Source organism: Melanotaenia boesemani, chromosome 11 (assembly GCF_017639745.1).
Source record: "Melanotaenia boesemani isolate fMelBoe1 chromosome 11, fMelBoe1.pri, whole genome shotgun sequence".
Taxonomy (NCBI): Eukaryota; Metazoa; Chordata; class Actinopteri; order Atheriniformes; family Melanotaeniidae; genus Melanotaenia; species Melanotaenia boesemani.
The window spans coordinates 34,453,337-34,469,588 of NC_055692.1; the positions used below are offsets into that span (position 1 = coordinate 34,453,337).

General features: G+C 43.0%; 1 protein-coding gene and 1 non-coding gene across 2 annotated transcripts in view; both read right to left on the reverse strand.

The window, feature by feature from the left end:
- LOC121649043 (whirlin-like) overlaps nucleotides 1-16,252 on the reverse strand; it is a 101,739-nt gene that overhangs the window by 59,577 nt on the left and 25,910 nt on the right. The window lies entirely within an intron of this gene.
- Nucleotides 1,315-1,468, reverse strand: LOC121649719. Its single transcript, XR_006012153.1, has one exon. It is a non-coding gene; the product is annotated as a 5.8S ribosomal RNA (ribosomal RNA).

Below are 16,252 nucleotides of genomic sequence, written 5' to 3' on the forward strand. Positions count from 1 at the left end.
AACAAGACACACCCCTTATGATTTACTTTGAAAGCTCCTTCTGTTTTTTATAATTTTTTACAGTAAAAATATCAATATTTCTTCAATAGCTCCAGCAGACACCCAGCCTGCTGGGGGGGACCACCAGGGCCCCAGTCACAGACACACCCAGCCAGCCTGCTGCTGCTGCGTCAGGTCCGCATGACCTCCACCAGACATCCAGCAGGCACCCGGCCTGCTGGAGGACCTCCAGGGCCCCAGTCCCACTCCTCCCCAGCCAGCCTGCTGCAGCTGGAGGCCCGCACCCAGCTGGCTGGAGGACAACCAGAGTCCCCGAGCCCTTTCTGGCCGCCGCGGAGCCGGTCGCGGCGCACCGCCACGGAGGAAATGCGCCCGGCGAGGGCCAGCCTACGCCGGGGAGAGGTCCCTGCCCCCCGAGAGGAGAAGCGGCGGGGATCATTCCGCACCGGGCGGCCGTCCCTGACCCGTTGGGTTGAATCCCCCGGGCGGACTGCGCGGACCCCACCCGTTTACCTCTTAATGGTTTCACACCCTCTTGAACTCTCTCTTCAAAGTTCTTTTCAACTTTCCCTTAAGGTACTTGTCGACTATCGGTCTCGTGCCGGTATTTAGCCTTAGATGGAGTGTACCACCCGCTTTGGGCTGCATTCCCAAACAACCAGACTCCGAGAAGACCGTGCCGGGGACCGTTACCAGCCTCACACTGTCCACGGGCTGAGTCTCCATCAGAAGGACTCAGGACCCTGACCGACATCGGTCGAGCGGTCTTCTGTACGCCACATTTCCAGTCAGACGGGGATTCGGCGCTGGGCTCTTCCCTCTTCGCTCACCGCTACTGAGGGAATCCTTGTTAGTTTCTTTTCCTCCGCTTAGTAATATGCTTAAATTCAGCGGGTCGTCTCGTCTGATCTGAGGTTGTATACGAAGTGGGTCACCCCCCCCCCCCCCCCTGCGCGCTGGCAGCCGTCCGGCACCCCACAGTCCCCCACTAAGGGCGGTCCGCTCTCGCCAAGTTTTCCCTGTGGTTCACACGCGTAACGCGGTCAGCTCGGAGACTGGAGGGTCCACCGGCAGCCGCGCCCGACTCATGCCAGGGGCTCGACGGGAGTGGCGCCCCTTCCCCGGAGCCGGGGAAGGAGGGAGAGAGGGTGGGTCGGACGGAGCGGACGCTTGGAGGGGGCCGCGCCAGAGGCGGGCCCAACGCGCCGCACCGGGAGTCCCGGAAGGTCTGAACTTAGGGGGATGAAGGCGCGCCGTAGGCGGCCTGCAACAGCCCCAGCCACGGAGGAGAGGCTCCTCCGATTGATGGCAAAACGACCCTCAGACAGGCGTAGCCCCGGGAGGAACCCGGGGCCGCAATGTGCGTTCAAAGTGTCGATGATCAATGTGTCCTGCAAATCACATTAGTTCTCGCAGCTAGCTGCGTTCTTCATCGATGCACGAGCCGAGTGATGCACCGCTAAAAGTTGTACAGTTTTCGTTTTCAGGTTGGAGGCCAAGCTTCTGAGACTGGGGGTTGGACAGGTTCAGCGAACTGCCCAGGCGCTCCGCATCTCGGGCCGCGCCCCTCCGTCGAGGACAGAGTAAGAGCCGGTCCACAGGGCGGAGACATTAAACCCCCCTGGCTCCCTCCGGAGGATGGAGCAGAGTTGGGTACCCGGAGGCACGCGGCGGGACGGCCAGGGCGAGACCGTTCGAGAGGTTCCGAGTGCAGAGCCCTGACCGGGTCTCCGCCGGACGCAGGCCGGGCCCGCTCTGCGTGGACACCGCCCAGACGCTCCCACGCGCGCCCCGACGGCAGGTCCGTCAGGCCCTCGGACGGGCTGGCGGGAGTGAGCATGCTGAGGGGTCGGTCCCGGAGAGGGGGCCGAGCCAGGGAGTCTGACGGGCTGGCCGGGGCTCGGACCAGGGTGGAGTTTGCAGCGGGGAAGGGTCGGCGGAGGTAGGGGAGACGCGACGGGACCTGAGGGCACTCGGGCGGAGAGAGGGGGACCCTGGAGGGACCCCTCTTCCGCCCGCAGGAGAGCTCGGGCACGCACGCCTCCATCCTGTCACGCCAGTCCATCCACGGGGGCGGGCCCTGGGGCTCTCGGGGAGAGAGCCGGGGTCCGTCCCCTCGGCAGGTTCGGCTGGTTGGAGAGGCCCCGCGTGGGGTGCTCAACCGTTAATGATCATTCTGCAGGTTCACCTACGAAAACCTTGTTACGACTTTTACTTCCTCTAGATCAGGCATGTCAAACTGGTCCAGCAAAGGGCCGTGTGGCTGCAGGTTTTTGTTCCAACCAAGCAGCAGCACACCAGATTTGACTGATTCAATCAACTGATCTCAGTCTTCAGACAGCTGATTGGTCAAACTGTGTGCTCTTGGCTGGCTGGAACAAAAACCTGCAGCCACACGGCCCTTTGCTGGACCAGTTTGACATGCCTGCTCTAGATAGTCAAGTTTGATCGTCTTCTCGGCGCTCCGCCAGGACCGTGACCGACCCCGGCAGGGCCGATCCGAGGACCTCACTAAACCATCCAATCGGTAGTAGTGACGGGCAGTGTGTACAAAGGGCAGGGACTTAATCAACGCGAGTTTATGACCCGTGCCTACTGGGAATTCCTCGTTCATGGGAAATAATTGCAATCCCCAATCCATATCACTAGTGGGGTTCAACGGTTACCCACGCCTCTCGGCGAAGGGTAGACACACGCTAAAAAACAGAAGGAGCTTTCAAAATGAATCAAAAGGGATGTGTCTTGTTTGTGTGTCTCAGTAGAATATTTTAGTTGAGGATTGGGGCCCCTCGGTCACAATTTGTGGAAGCTATTGAAGAAATATTGATATATTTACTGTAAAAAAAAATTAAAAAAACAGAAGGAGCTTTCAAAAAAAATCAAAAGGGGTGTGTCTTGTTTGTGTGTCTTAGTAGAATAATTTAGTTGAGGTTTGGGGCCCCTCGGTCACAATTTGTGGAAGCTATTAAAGAAATATTGATATTTTTACTGTAAAAATTTTAAAAAACAGAAGGAGCTTTAAAAAAAAATCAAAAAGGGTGTGTCTTGTTTGTTTGTCTCAGTAGAATAATTTAGTTGAGGTTTGGGGCCCCTCGGTCTCATGATGTGGAAGCTATTGAAGAAATATTGATATTTTTACTGTAAAAAAATTATAAATAACAGAAGGAGCTTTCAAAATGAATCAAAAGGGGTGTGTCTTGTTTGTGTGTCTTAATAGAATATTTTAGCTGAGGTTTGGGGCCCCTCGGTCTCATGATGTGGAAGCTATTGAAGAAATATTGATATTTTTACTGTAAAAATTTTAAAAAACAGAAGGAGCTTTCAAAAAAAATCAAAAGGGGTGTGTCTTGTTTGTTTGTCTCAGTAGAATAATTTAGTTGAGGATTGGGGCCCCTCGGTCTCATGATGTGGAAGCTATTGAAGAAATATTGATATTTTTACTGTAAAAAAATTATAAAAAACAGAAGGAGCTTTCAAAATTAATCAAAAGGGGTGTGTCTTGTTTGTCTCATCTTGTGCTATAATACAGGTCAGGAATTGTGTGTTTTGGTCGCGTGAAACGGAAGCTATTGAACACGAAATGATGAATGTCTGTCGAATATCCAACCTAAAACCAACTTCACCGCGGTCGCTCCGGCTCTGTGGCAGGTTTGCCAGCGGGGTGATGAGATGCTCCAAGAGTGAATATTGGTATGAGTTTGTTTGCAAACACAGATCTCTGTATTTATCATTTCAAATGAATGATTTATGGGCCTATTAAATTTGAGCTGTTCTAATTGTCATGTCTGAGCTTAGACTGTTTATCATTTTTATTTTCCCAAATCCTTTTTTGAGTGCATCGGTGTGCACTCCAAGCAGTATCATTGAGCTGTTTTATTTTATTCGTTTTGGGAATCCATTTTAATGTGCTTTTTTTTCTTTTTTCTTTTTTTTTTTTGCTTTTTTTTTGCAAATGGGTTAATTCTGAAAAGTACTGAAAATGTGGCTGCTTATGCTGAGATGACGGTTTGAGGTTTGTTTAATTATTATTTTCAGCATCTGCTGTGTTGAACTGCTAACCCACACCGACTCAAACTTGTGTACACAATTTCAGACCTGTCGTGAGATTTGATCGTATCCCACATTCACGTCCAAATGAATAAATGCCTTGTGTGAAAATGGTCGTGATTTTCGTCGTATGTTCATTTGATAAAAGAGGGACGGTCTAAATCAGACAGAAAACACCAGAAAACATAAGATGTGGGAACAGCTCCATCACTTCGTTTGGAGGAATTAGTTTAGCTCATGAGCCAGGAGTCCACGGCCTCTCTGTCCTCACCCCTTAACGTCTGAATTTATTTACAATTCTTTAAAAACAAAAGAAATACAGGGAAAGACGTAAAAAAAAAAGCCTGGAATGAAATCACAATTAAATGTTAAATGAATTAATAACTGAACAAATAAGAATGAATATATAAATAATGGTAATTAAAAAAAAAAACTATCAATAAAACAAAAAAAAAATAAAATAAATAAAGAGGTTTGTTTAAAATTTGTGACACTAGGCGTGAAGTGATTGAGTCCATCTCGTCTACAAATCATCAAGTCTTGCCTCAGTTCTGGTTCTGTCCCTCACTCACTTAAACTGGTTGCCATCACCTCCATCCTCATAAAACCAACCCTCAGTCCTGATGTCAAACTTTCAGCCCATTTCCAACCTTCGCTTTCCTTCAAAGACCCTGCGACGAGCCACCACTCAACTCATGTCCCATCTCATCAACAACGATCTGTTTGAAATCTTCCAATCCGGCTTTCGCTCCCATCACAGGACCGAAACAGCCCTGTTTACAACCTCCTTCCCTCATCTGACTCCAGACATCTCAGCTTCCTCCTCCTCCTCGATCTCACTGCAGCTTTCAACACGATCAACCTCATCACTCTTCTCAACCGTCTGGAATCATTTAACATCATCTGCTCTGCTCCTCCCTGGTTCAGATCCTCTCTTAACAAGAGAACAGTTCATATTAACAACTCATCCTCTCTGCCAGTGACAGATATACAATGAAACTTAACATTTGTCTGTACCTCGGGTTTGCTAAACATCTTATTTCCTCTAAGTTCAGAACATTTCTCCCTATTTTTAAACAGCCTCTGGATACAGAATGGCAACTGATTATTATTAACTTTATAATTTAAATTGTGCTGCAATCTACTAGAGCTCTAAGTTTTAATAAATAGTGGATATGTTGGTTCACAAAACATTTTTTTGACAAATCATATGTACGGCCTTCTTTTGCAGTAAGAAATATGAATTTGTGTTTGTGTGATAAGTGTTTCCCCAAATCCCTACACAATAGGTCATATATGGAACAATCAATGAGTTATATAAAATAAAAAGTGATGTCTGACACAGATAGTCCTTTACTTTGTACAGTATTGCAATAGATTTTGACATATTAGTTTTGATATATTTTATATGTGATTTCCAGTTTAGATTATGGTCTACAATAGTGCCTAAAAAACATAATTTCTGTAACTGTGTCAGTTTCATGAATATTTATTTTAACTGCTGAAACACACACTCAGCTTCCCTCAACACTGCAGAGACAGCTATCAACAAACCTCACATCACACAACCGTTGGACGGTGGAGAGCAGAAGACACAACGCTCAGCTGTAGCTGTTAGATAAGTTCTGGTGAGCAGAAAGGAAAAAAGGTGGGTTTAAATAACGTAATCGATTTTTGATCGCTGAGGAGGGAAATTGGCTATCTTCTTAATCTTCTTCCATATGGAGGCAAGAGAACAGCAGCCCTGGAGTATTACTCAGAGGACTCTTCCATAAAGCTGGTACAGCCCAACCCTGTGGGCGCTCAGGCATTTATTTGATGCTTGAGAAACCAGGAGAGCATAATGATGCAGAATGAAGAGACTGAAAACAATAAAGGGACTGTCTCCAACTAAATCCATTTGGTTAAATCTAATTCACTTTGCCAGATATGTCTAGGAAAATATTATTAGATTAGCTCTGCTGCCAACATCTTTTATAGCCCAGGAAGTAAGAAAGTCCTCTACTGGACACATGTCATGGGCTGGAGGTCAAACATCTGAGATTTGTGCCTTCTGCACAACATGTAGCTCCAACCAATGAGGGCTCACGAAAAACCACCTTCTCCTCAAAAGATTTTAAAACTCTATTCAAATGCACTTAATTAATCTATCATAATACAGAAGTTTGGAGTATTTAGATATAAGTAAATACAATGAGTCCATTTACATGACCATCATCATCCCATAACTGAGAGTAATCAGATTACTATAAAAATCAGATCTAATGTGTTGACAATGACCAGTGAAATTTATAATTTTAAAAGCTCTGGTCCATATTTTCAAGTCCAGTTATCAGATTTTGATGGTCATGTAAACAGGCTCAGTGAATGGCAAGGAAACATGAACAGAAGGGTTTTTTCTAAACTACCTGGAGTCCATCATTCTACACAGAGAAGGATTATCCACAAGTAGAAATAATTCCTGACAGCTGCAAATCATCCAGGAGTGGACGTCGCAGCAAGTTCAGTCCAAGGTCAGTTTGTGGGGAAAAAAAACCCCAAGAGCTACATCTCAAATGTTAGAGACTACGACAGCCCAGTTAGAAAAAGACTAAACCAGTATGTCTTGTTTGGAAGGGTTGCAGGAGAAAGTCTCTTCTTTCTAAAAAGAACATGGCAGTACAGCTTAGGCGAAGCTGCATCTGGGCAAACCACAAGACTTCTGGAACAACGTCCTTTGGACAAACCAGAGCAAAGTGGAGATGTTTGGTGAAAATGCACAAAAACCAAACACAGCATTTCAACACAAACACCTCATACCAGCTGTCAGCATGGTGGTGGAGGATGATGATCTGGGCTTGTTCTGCATCTACAGGACATCTACAGGACCACCTCAGTGAGTGGACCATGAACTCTTCTGGATACCAAAGTATTCTAATCAGACGTGAGTCCATCGGTCCAACAGGTAAAGCTTGGCTGAAACTGTCTAATAAAGCAGGACAATGACCCCAAACACAGCAGCAGATCTATGATCCAAAGTCTGACACTATCTGGACCTGCAGCCGTGTTCTGGTTCAGTCTCTGCAGTCGCTTCTTCACCTGACTGCAGGACACAAACAGGCTGGAGGGGGAGGCAGAGGAGGTCTCACTGTGGTCCAGTCAAAGTCCAGACTTCAACCTGACTGACATGCTGCAGTGGGACCTTCAGAGAGCTGCAGAAACCAGGTCTGCAAATGTCAAACACCTGAAGCAACACTGGAAAGAAGAGTGGAGAAAAACTTTCTCCACAACCACGAGAGAGACTGATAACATCATCCAGAAAATCCAGCTTCTACAAGCTGGTGGACCATCACTCTGATTCTGACTTTTAGTTTTCGTTAAATGACGTGTGTGTTGCTCTTATAGGGTTATATTTACCTCGGTTTTAAGACGTGCTAAGGACCAGATCACTTAGAGTTGAGAAAGGATGAACTTTTTTTACATTCAGTGTGAGTTTTCCTTTGGTTTGTCAGTGAGTGATCGCTGTTACTCTGCAGCAGGACAGTTTTGACCTGTTGAACCATTTCAGCATATTACTCAAAATCAGATGTTTTGGTCTAAATGGACTTCCATATGAGTTGCCGGGAGAGAAGTTTTTGAGAAAAAAAATTAAATTTATTTCTATTACACAGGTAATAACTTCTGTTAATGTACATCAATCCACGGACCAGTTTTTGTATCCGTGATATATTGTTTTATGATATTTTGTCTTATTGAATCTGAAGTCTTCTATGTGATGAATATATGCAGAGTTTAGCCTTTCCTGTCCCGGTTTCCTCTGGCATTGTGTTTCTAATGAAAGCCTCCATGATGGTGTCATATTTGAAAGAAGTGGTTTAGAAAAAAGGACATGAACTGCTCATGTCACTAATGAACAATATACCACAAAGATGTGTTTGAGTCATTTTAAACAACTCAGATACGAAGTGTGAGGAAGGCTCTGCAGTCAGCCATGTTCTAAACTGTCTGTTCGCAGCAGTGACAATCTGCTTTTCTGGCAGAAAGAGAAGCCAAAATGAGAGCAACTGTGTAAATTGTGAAAAATACTAAATGTAAATGAGAGCTGCAGAATTCAGACTTTTTTTTTTATTATTTTGGCTTTAGGATGACGTGAGCTGTCCAAGATTTCTGGAGCAACGAACCCTGGAAAGCAAACGGTAGAGAAAGAAAAGCAAAAATCAGAGTGTGAGCCAGAGATCATCCTCCTGCAGAACCAGTGACTCTACAGCAGCGAGTCTGGACATGTTCCCTGCAGCTCCTGCATTTTGTGATGAGTTACATCCAGTGGTGTAGTCCAGGGTATACGGCGGTATACTGCGTATACCCACTTATTTTTCGGTCAGCATTGCGTATACCCACTTCTAAATCCCCCTGATGCGCACCATTTAGTAATATCTGTGAGCCAGGTAGCCCATTTTTTCCTTAAGGATCATGAAGCCACGACCCACCCTCTTCTGCCTCTAATTGGCTGGTACTCGCAGCCTTCACTGATTAGATTGGTTAACTTTAGACATGAGTACAGATGAGCCAATCAGAGGCAGAGGAGGGCGGGTCATGCCGAGAAAAATATTGCTAACACCTCAGGTGCCAGTGGAAAAAAAAAAACTCGCTAACGGCAGACAGCAGGCGGCGGTATGCCAACCCAGTTGATGAAGGACATCATCCTGCAGGTGAGTTTTAAGGTGGTTTCCAAATAAGTCATTGTTTTAACCTACTGGCAATATGACTAGACATTTAGAAGAGACGAGATTTTGTCACCAGTAGTTAAACTGTGCGAGTTGCTAGCGTTATGAAAGGCTAATGTTACCCTAATGTTAGGTTGCTGAAGCTAGCTAGATTGGAATAATGAGGGGAAACCGCGCCATTGTTGGTTTTCAGTAAGTGTTAATTAGAATTTCATACCAGACTAATGTTAGATGAAACTGATTATCTCAGTTTCTATGAAGCTTGTTTGTTACTGTGAAGGTCTAAATTATAACGTTTAATTTAAAGGTAATTTTAATTTTAAAGTAGCTAGGCTGGTAGTTGATTTTTCAGTACAGTAAGTTAAAAACACAAGAATTGGGACAAATAGTTTAAGATTCGGCCTAAAACAATATTGAGGTCTAATCAGAATGTCTTACTTTGTTTAGGGACAGACAAAAATGAAAAGAAAGGGAGATATTGCAGATTTTTTTATAAAGAGGCACAAATCAGGCCCAGACCAGCCCCAGGCAGACCCCAGCCCTGAAACCAGCAAACCTGGCAGCTCCCACCTGGGCGCTAGCCAGGCAAGTCAACCCAGTCTACCACCACCAGGTCAGAACATACAGAGGAAGTAAATTCTCCAGCTTATTGAAAAGTGAAGCCTCAACAAATGGTGATTTTGACAGATAACACCTCATTTTGAATGTTGGTTGTTTATGAAAATCGGGGGATCCATGATCCATGTCTTGCTGATGACTATTGTGAGTGTATGTGAGAGAGAGAGAGACATGGAGATGCAAAATATTTATTTTTATTTTTTTTTATTTAGACGTAAATAATGACTGGCCAGACCTGTGGAGTGCTAAACAAACAGAAGACTTCAAATCCAAGAACCCCTGGTTGGGATCCAAAAACAAAAAATTAGGTAAGTTTAGGTAGATTGCCAGTTAACTACTTTTAAGTTTATCAGATTTTTTTTTATGTTTGGAAGAGAATGATTTGTGTGTTTTATTTATGATGAAAAATGAACAAGGATGCATTGTCAACCTCAGATTTGAAGTATTTTCTTTAAATAAATGTTAAAAAAAATTACTGAAACACCATGTGTGCCTCATTGTAAATACATTTTACATTCATCCATGCTGCTTGTGTGACCAGTAGTAGTAACTAAAAACTGCTCCTAATCAAGTCATAAATCATTTTATAACAGTGAGCAAGTAGAAACGATGGATTTTTGGGTAAACAACTATAGTAGTCTAAACATGTCACTGTTTCTAAAACAGCTTTTTTTGGACTACTTGGAAAAAAGGAAAAAAACGTGGTGAAAATTGAGTATACCCACTTCTCCATGGACCACTACACCACTGGTTACATCAGCAGGAGCCAAAAACAAGGATGAGCAGAACAAACAGAGACTGGGGAGAGAGGAACAGCTTTAATGGTTTGGAAACTAACTAATGTGTCCATGTTTAGCCAGACAGGTGGAAATGTAAACACTTCTTAACCTAATGCAAATAAACTTCCTCCAGACCTTTTTTCTTCTTCTTGCATCTCACATTATTCACATTGTCTCTGTTGGCTGAGATGAATTAAGCTGACTGAGCTTCTAAAACGTGGTACAGTCACAGCTTCACTTTCAGGTGCAGAAGGATCTGTTAATCCTGTAAATAAGAGATGGGACCCTGCTAAATAGTGAGACAGTGCTCAGAAGGCCACACGGAGGATGCTGTGTTAGCATTCACGTTCACACCAATACAAGCTCGTCTTTGGGTAAGAATTCATTCATGTTGGGCTAACCACACATTATTCTCCCTTTCTGAACATATTGTTAAAATGGTATTATGGGGGATAGTGGAAGTCACAAGATAATATATGTAGACTTCATTGGGAAAAAGAGTATTAAATTAGCCTAAATGTGTCCCTCTTTGTCTGTTTTCTGGTGTCTTTGCTGTGTCTCCAGTGAGTCAGAGTGAGAGTCGGCGTTATGGCCTCGGCTAATTCTGTCCTGCTCTCATAAAACAACTTAATGATGTGACAGCACATGCAGAAGGCGAGGCAGCTACCACAGCTTAAACAGCAAAGCTGAAAGGAGTGGGAGGTCTCTGGAAGAGAGATGATGATATAAATACCATACATACAATACAGAAAGTTCAACTTGATGTGAGTTCACCAACAGACGGGATGCTGTAGCCTGGTTCAATACCCACAGAGGAAGAGAGAAGAAATCAGGCAGGAAGAGTCTGCTGGTGGATGATTGTGGGGACAGATCATATTAACGAATTAGAATTATATAGCACTTTTCAAGACACCTAAAGCACTTTACTTGGTATCCACTATTCATTCACTCCTCATTCTTACATGGTGATAGTAGCTACACGTGTAGCCACAGCTATCCTAGGGCCGACTGACAGAAACATGGCAGCCAATCCACGCTAACGTGCTCTCCAACCACCTCCGAACATTCATGCTCGGGTGATGCTGACACTGAAGGCAAGGAGGGTGAAATGTCTTGCTCAAGGACAGGACAGACTGACTGGGGGAGGCAGGGTTTGAACCACCAATCTGTTGGACAGCCTGAGCCACTGAGCCAGGTGCCAGATGTGCTCGGAGCCCTGTGACCACCGACAACGCCACACTGTATGATTGGCTGAAGGTTGGCACGATTAAGCAGAAGACTGTGGTTGGTCAAATTATGGAAGTAGTTTTTGCCTGTTTTTGTAGTTCTTCTACGAAGGAAACATGGATGACTTTTACAAAGAAATCCATCAATATCTACCAAACGGGACTTACCACGGCCCGAACATCACCTCTAAAAGTTCAGAGAGCAGAAATGTCCCCATTCAGAAGGCATAAAAAAGTACACAATTAAAAGTAAGAAACAGTGTGACTAATGTGAATGTTAGTGACTCTCTTCAGTTCATCTTTGCAACATATGAATCCCAGTGTGTGTTCATTTATTCATAACACAGGCAGTTCTTATCAGTTCTTATACATACACTCTAAATGAATGTTGCTTTTCCTGCTGCGTTAGATGATCTGCGGTATTAAAACTACCAGGACATACTTCGCTTGGTGGTGTTTCAAGCCCGACTCTGTCTGTTGAAAGGAGCAGACACTGCCTCCCTCAGTGCTTTCACATCTACCAGCTCATTGCTCTAGTGTTTCTGTGTTTTCATATAAATAAAATTTACACTGAGAAAAAGATGTGACTCTTTCCATTTTTATCAGTGATTAATTGTTAATGATTTCCACATTTTAAAAGGAAAACGTGAAATTTGCAACCATCTATAATTATTTATTGTGTGGTTTAATGTTAAATGTTTTCACATTAGGGTGGGAGCTCACTGCCTTTTGATTGATGTGTGTATCAATAGGAAGTTGTATTTTTAGATATAAATTTTAGAACAGATATTTGGTCCAATAAATAATCTCAGACTGTACACCATAAATAAATCAATAAAATCATCTATATACTCGAATTCATTAACTCACATGGGAACAAGATTGCCAATTTGTGTTCAATATTTATTAATAAATAGAGACACCCGAGCTTGTGAAATGGAGTTTGCCCGAGTGGCCTAGCCCTATTGTGACGTCATCTCCGGGCCCGAGCAGATCCGACCCCCCGAGCTGGTCCCAAACCCCCCCAATTTATTGTTTGTTTAATGTCGTGGATGAAGAAACTGTCCAACATCTTCTGTCAAATGAATTTGCATCAATCAATCAATCAATCAATCAAAGCCTTTATTGTCATTAGACAAAACAGTGCAACGAACTCCGTTTACATAAACATGAGGACACTGATGCAGAAGGATTTGAGTGGGAAAATCCCAGCGTGGGACGTGCTGATCCTGAGAGCCACTGTGGTTTTAGTGGTAAAGGAAGAATGTAAAATGCTTGCTTTGCTCTTTTTAGATAAACGGTATTGAAGACATGTGAACTGGACCTAAGCCCAACACATCTAAACTCAACCACCTGCAGTGGGGCAGCAGATGACAAACATGCCACAGGTCAGGGTCACAGTTCGTCCTTACAAAGAGCAAAACATGAAATGCTAGGCTAAAACGAGGAAATAAAGGGGTTAATTCATCCCGTCGGTTTAAAAAAACATTACTTCCGGATTTGTATTTTTGTTCTGTCTCTCTGATTTAATCTTTATTTGTTGTGTTTGACGATTTCATGTCCTGGTTTAGTTAATGTTCTTATGTTTCCTGGTAGCTGTTGCTTCCTCTTGCTCTGGCTACCTCTCCTGCCGCTGGGGATTCTGGGGAAACCAGATCAGGTTAACACCACCAAAGTAAAAAGATATAAATAAATAAATAAAAAAAAGGTCACGATGATGATGATGATGATGATAGTGTTAATGATGGTGATGTGTTTTGATATTTTACTGGTTTAATGCAAGTTTTTGACCATTATGTTTTATTATTATAGTATTACTAATATATGTCATATTTCATTAGATTCAGCTGAAAAAATGTAAACAATTTTATGTCAGTTTGTAGTTTAATTATTTTATCATTTTAAAAAGATAATCTGTTTTAATCATATTTTTATTTATTTACTTGTTGCTGCCAGATATCCAGTATGTCAAATAAAAATGTATTTCATTCAGTATACCTTCCAAGTACCTAAACATGTTATACACCATTGGAAAGCTAAGAGTCATGATTTATAATTATAATTATAAGAATTCATTTTTTGTCTTTGAATCCACACTGAACTCCAGTAGTAAATAATACAACAAAAAAAGCTCTTGTTACATCAACAAGGGTTCAGTAAAACAGTCGGTCCACCATAAGTCTTTTGTTCATATATATATATATATATATATATATATATATAAGTATTTTTATTTAAGAATTTATGTTCATGAGTTTTATTCATATTTAATATTGTCTTCGTACTGAGAACTTCAAGTTACATTTAGACTAAGATTTATTACTTGCGACTGGTGTAGGAAAGAGTGAAAGGGTGTATCCAGCCAGTAACAGTCCCAGTAAAAGTATTGTACCAGTCAGACAATAAATGGGGTGACCCAGATTAGAGAGTGTAATGGTCGTCTGTAACTGGAGCTGCACTAACGAATGACGGACAGAAAATGGTGGAGGATAAAGAAAGTCTCCGCAGGCACATCCATTCATCTTGTTTTGCTCTGCGTTCCAACAATGAGTTAGAGGCTGAAACAGAAGTAGCCGCTTTCTATTCTGGGCCTGATGTTTCTGCAGGCTCACAGCCATCCACAGCTGAAGAGAGGCAAAGATCAGAGCCAGAGCTGGCTGAGGCGAGGGACAATCAAGTGTGATTTAGGCTATATATGCTTCCCCACAGTGCTGCAGCTGGGTTGGAGTGGGAGGAAGCGGAGCTCTCAGTTGGTCTAGCGTAGGGCAGGATGGGTGGGTGGATAGGAGAGAAAGGGAGGGATTTGTTTCTATGATGAAGCTGGATATATTTTTATGCTGGAGGAGAGGTAATGTGCTGGACAAAAGGCCAGCGCAGACGTCAGTACTGGTCACTCAGATGCATACTGGGGCTATTCTGAAGGTCCTTCACTCAGCCTTGTTTATGTAATCATCACAGCTGTTCTTTTCCTCTCTTCTACTCCTGGAAATAAACGTATGGTTCACATTTTATTTACCTTTACATCATTTACCTGTGGGGCTATGGACGTCTGAAGGTGTCCCTGGATTTGGTATGTTGGATGGAGGTACATTAGGTTGTGGGATGGGACTCTGTGGATTAGATTTGTTCTGCAGCATTCCACAGAGGCGCTATCAGGTTAATTCCCAAGTTTTCTTTGGAGCCACTGTCCTCCTGTCCATTATCCTGTCCATATATTAATGCTAACTGTATGATTGGAAAAAAATCTGATCTGTGCTGTTCAGACTGTAATAAATAAATAAGATATGGCTCACAATGAACAGAAAGTCAGATGTACCGTGATTTTTTGCAGTGTGAATGTAGCTGAAGTGTCTTCGCTGAACATCAGACCTAATGGTGATTACTCTGTTATATCCTAAAAGTCCTGCAGTGAAACTGAAACCATGTAGTGGCAGCTCTACCAGGTGAGCTAAACACAACGCTGTGACTGCGGTACCTGGTAACATTAACCATGTATCGTACCACAATGATAGAAAAAACCTCAGCTGACATCGTCTACTGAGCATTGCCACCCAAACAAAGCAGAATTAAAACCATAAAAACTTTAAAAAAATCATAAAGTCTGTCTTATCTTTTCTCTTTTGTGGACACACTTATATTCCAACTTATATCCTGCTGCTTTGACTCTGTGTTAGTGGGAAATCACTCACAAAGGTCCAATTTGTTTAAATAAATAAGTTTTTTAACTTGAGTGAGACATCTTCCTTTAATATACAACCTTTGGGTTCACTTGTGGAGCCTCAAAGGCGTTTCTAAGGTGAATTTGAGTGCAAGCGCTTGTTTCTACGGACTCTGATCTATAGACCTTGCAAGTTGGCGATTCGTGGCAAAAAGATAAACAAAGCAGGTGTACTGCTACCCGGCTCAGCTGCTACGGCTAGCTTTTCATGTAAAAAAACAAAAACAAAAAACAAACAAAAAGCAACGATACATCCATGCTGTGCCTTGGAAGTGGTTTGGAAAGTATCAAGTCCTCTAGCACCAGAAAGTTAATAGTCACTACAGCGGGAGCAGGGTTCCAGCTAGCTTTCTGCCAACCAACATGGCGGCATAAACGAACAGTGTGATGTCAGTGAGAATGGTCCAGAGAGCTCCGGACGTCACGTGGCACTTTTTGTTTACGCCGCCATATTGGCAGGAAAATCTGTTTCAAGATGAGTGGCGTCTGCTGTGAAGTTAGAGTCACAGTTTACGTCTTATTTGAAATCAGAAGACGCTATTCGATTTACAAGGAAACTAGATAGATTAAATATCTCCGACTCTTATCATGTCCCCTGTGTACTTTTTAAACTTTTGAGGCGGTCGGAGCGGACTTTATATACGATTACATTTTCCCCTCATCCTAATGCAGAAAATCTCTTAGAGCCTACAAAAGCCTGGAGGCGATATTAATGGAAACAATCTAGTTTTGTTAATGGGATTCAGATCTGGGGCCTCATTTATCAAGCTGGCGTAGGAACGGAAACCGGCGTACGCCAATTAGTCAATTATTGGAATTTATGAAAACGAAACTTGATTGGAAAATGTTCCAACTCTGACCCAGGCATACACACAAAATCTGGAAAAATGAGAAATTGCAGCACCAACGGTCCAGAATAAAATCAAGGAAATGATGTGAAATGTGAGACATTTGTGCACAATCCACTATTACCTTTCACACCACGTGTTAGATATTAAAGCTGTTTGCAGAAATGAATAAAGACACATTCCATATTAATTCTACTAAGAGCCACGCTGGGGAAAAAACAGGATGTTCAGGAAGAAGGGAGATGATATTAATAAGAAGCTCAACAACTAAAACATGTTCAGTCATTGTGAAACAAAACTTTCATGTTATAAA